Source organism: Theropithecus gelada, unplaced genomic scaffold (genome assembly GCF_003255815.1).
Source record: "Theropithecus gelada isolate Dixy unplaced genomic scaffold, Tgel_1.0 HiC_scaffold_5091, whole genome shotgun sequence".
NCBI lineage: Eukaryota > Metazoa > Chordata > Mammalia > Primates > Cercopithecidae > Theropithecus > Theropithecus gelada.
In genome coordinates, this window is record NW_020261697.1 from 43 (window position 1) to 3,319 (window position 3,277).

General features: G+C 45.2%; 1 pseudogene; it reads right to left on the reverse strand.

The window, feature by feature from the left end:
- Positions 1-282: 282 nt before the first annotated feature.
- On the reverse strand, positions 283-1,042 carry LOC112617843 (annotated as a pseudogene).
- Positions 1,043-3,277: the final 2,235 nt, after the last annotated feature.

Consider the following 3,277-nt stretch of genomic DNA (forward strand, 5'->3'; position numbering starts at 1 on the left):
TTTGTGCTTAGATGTCTGTGAGGTTGCCTGTTGTATTCTTAATGCAAATCCCACTTAAACCAGCCTAGAATAGGCTAAGATAAATGTAATGACTTGACTTGGCTGGAGTGCAGTGGCGTGATCACGGCTCACTGTAGCTTCAACTTCCTGGGCTCAGGTGATTCACTTCTGCCTCCCGAGTAGCTGGGACTACAGGCATGAGCCACCATGCCCAGCTAATTTTATGTATTTTTCTCATAAAAATATTTTTCAGAAGAAATCTTATATATAATACATTGAAAATCACTGATTGGTTTTTCTTCATCTTTTCTGTGAATGTGTAGGTGTTTGAGTCTCTTGTATTTATTCTTTTACATAGGATATGGGCTGTTTGAAAACTATTTCATTATTTTCATCATCATCATTCATTTCAGCCACTTCAGATTTTCATCTTTTTAAAAATGTTGATGTACAAACCGGTGTGGGGCCTTAGGTATCCACTGTCTTCTCAGGAGTGTCAGGAGTACCTAAAACCTTTTTCTTCTTATGTAAAACTTGGCCTTTTGTAGACATCTGATGATTCATTTTTGAAATACCTTCCATTTTCTGTAAAATCAAAGAAGGAAAATAATAATCAATTCCTTTTTAAGCTAATTTCTTCCCAAGTAATCCTTTCCTTTTAAATCACTCCTCCATCCATAGCTTTTGTGTAAGTGCCAATTCTGATTATACATTTCACTGATGGATATGATGGCTGCTTAAATGGAATATTCCAGTGTTGAAAGAGTTCTTTCTGTACTTTTTCAGGTGACATAAAATGACTCTCCAAGAGTCTTTCACCAAACAGGTAGTTGTTCATTGTTTCAGCAACTATCTCGGCAAAACCCTTAGACTTAAACTCCACAAATGCATAGCCTTTGCTATTTCCAGGGCTTTTATTTCTGAATAGTCTGAACCTTGTAACAGTGCCTTGTAACTGGGAGAAATAGGAAAGGATCTGGGTTTTGTTCAGTAGGTTAGGTAGGTGGCACACATAGACTACTCCAGGAGAAAGTTGGTCTTGTTTTTGTATTTTGTTTCATTTGTTTGTTTGTTTTTGAGATGGAGTTTCACTCTTGTTGTCCAGGCTGGAGTGCGATGGCATGATCTTGACTCACTGCACCCTCTACCTCCTGGATTCCAGTGATTCTCCTATCTCAGTCTCCTGAGTATCTGGGATTAAAGGCATGCACCACCACACCCAGCTAATTTTTGTATTTTTAGTAGAGACAAGATTTCTCCCTGTTGGTCAGGCTGGTGTAGAACTCCTGGATTCAAGCAATCTGCCTGCCTTGGACTCCCAAGGTGCTGCAATTAGAGGCATGAGCCACTGCACCCAGCCCAGCCTTGACTTTGAAATATATGTTGTTCATCCAGTCAACAGTGAACTCTGGGGGAACACCAAAGATGAGGAGAATGAGAGAAGAGATACCTCCAATTAAAGGAGTTAAGAAGAGATGCTTGAACTCATGTTTTAAAAAGTCACTGCAGGTTGGGCACAGTGGCTCATGCCTGTAGACACAGCACTTTGGGAGGCTGAAGTGGGTGAACTGCTTGAGCCTAGAAGTTTGAGACCACCCTGGGCAACATGGCAAAACCCCATCTGTATACAAAATAAAATAAATTAGCCGGGCGCGGTGGCACCTGTGGTCCCAGCTACTTGGGAGGCTAAGGTGGGCGGTGGAGGCTGCAGTGAGCTGAGATCCACCACTCCACTGCAGCCTGCATGACAGAGTGACACCCTGTCTTAAAAAAAAAAAAGTCACTGTTTTGGGGTTTTCTGGGTGAAACCTGTTTCCATTTAAAAAAAGGGGGGGGTCAAGACAGTATGTATTACTGATTCAAATTCATAATCAGATGCTTAGAGTAAATAATTGTATCTATTGTGTTCAAAAACCAACCTCGGAATTGTTAAGTTAGTTTTATTGGGTTTTTTCTTTAAACTGTGCTGATTCATTCAGGTCTGTCACTTCCAAGCCCATGTTTTACTACTTTGTAATCTTATTTGGAAGGAAAACTGCAGCTAGGATTAGTAGCCCTGGACTCAAGCTCCGCAACAATCAATCAACTCTATGAAAATGTAGAATCACTGGTAAGAGTCCAGTGGGGTCCTGTGATTCCACGCTGCCAATCCTGGGCTTTACTTTCCCCTTGGGGCTCCAAAGAAAGGGGCTGGGGGCCCCTGGTGCCAATGGCAAATGGGGAGCTGGAGCACCCAGGCCTCACCTGGAGGGACCCCAGAGCAAGGAGCATGCAGCATGGCTCTTCTGTCACTGCCCTCTTTGCCGACTCTCTCTTCTCCAGACACCCCTGCTCCGGTCCTTGCCACACACGCCCTGGGGTTTTCTCCTCTCAGGGAAGCACTAGCCTGATGGTTTGTCAGGGGCCCTGTATTTCTGCCATGACTCAGTCCCTAATTTGCTCTTTGAGTCTGGACAAGCCACCTCTCCTCCTTGCGCTGGTGTTTCCAAAGGAGGTAGAGCATCAAAATCTCTGTTAGCTCTGAAAGTCTGAGATTTAAAGGCCCTTAGAATGGAAACCTCAGGGCCAAGGGCTCCTGTCTGTCCTTTTCTGTCCTGTATCTGCTGTGAAGAACTGTACCTGGCTTGTACGTGCTCAGTAAATGTTTGTTGAATGAACGCACCTTTCTCAATCACAAGCTGGCAGAAGGGTGGGCCTTTCTCAGACTCCGTCTCTAGGGGTTTATGATACTGCCCTTTCGAGAGAATCCAGGTTCAGACTTTGAGTTCTGTGGCTGTGAGCAAAAACCAACAAAGACCCAAATCCTCTGTCCTTGCGAGCTTGAGGAGAGTTGACCCATTTGTGTTGCCTTTGGGTCTGAGAACATTGCCTTTAAAATCCATTCCTGGTCCCAGCCTACCGCTTCCTGGTCTGGGGAATAGAGTTGAGGGGACCCCCCTCAGTCTCAGTCACCTGAATTTGACTGTCCCCACAGAAACAACAGAAGAAACAGTGGAACATCAGCTGGAAAAAGTAACGTGATTTCTTTGTTTGCTCACAACATGACTGCTGGGTTTGGGGGGCACTCAGATGTAGAGGCACCAGTCTCACCTCACCCACTCCCAGCCTGGGGAAAAAGGCTCATCCCTCAGATTCCACCACATCCCCACAGGGTCCCTGATAACCTGGTCCCATGGGTGGGCCTGAGCTGGGGCACTGGTGGCATTCTGGGGGCATGTCTCTTGCTGTGCCATCTCTGCCTCCCCCAGGTAAGAGCTCTGTCTTCCTCTTCCTATAG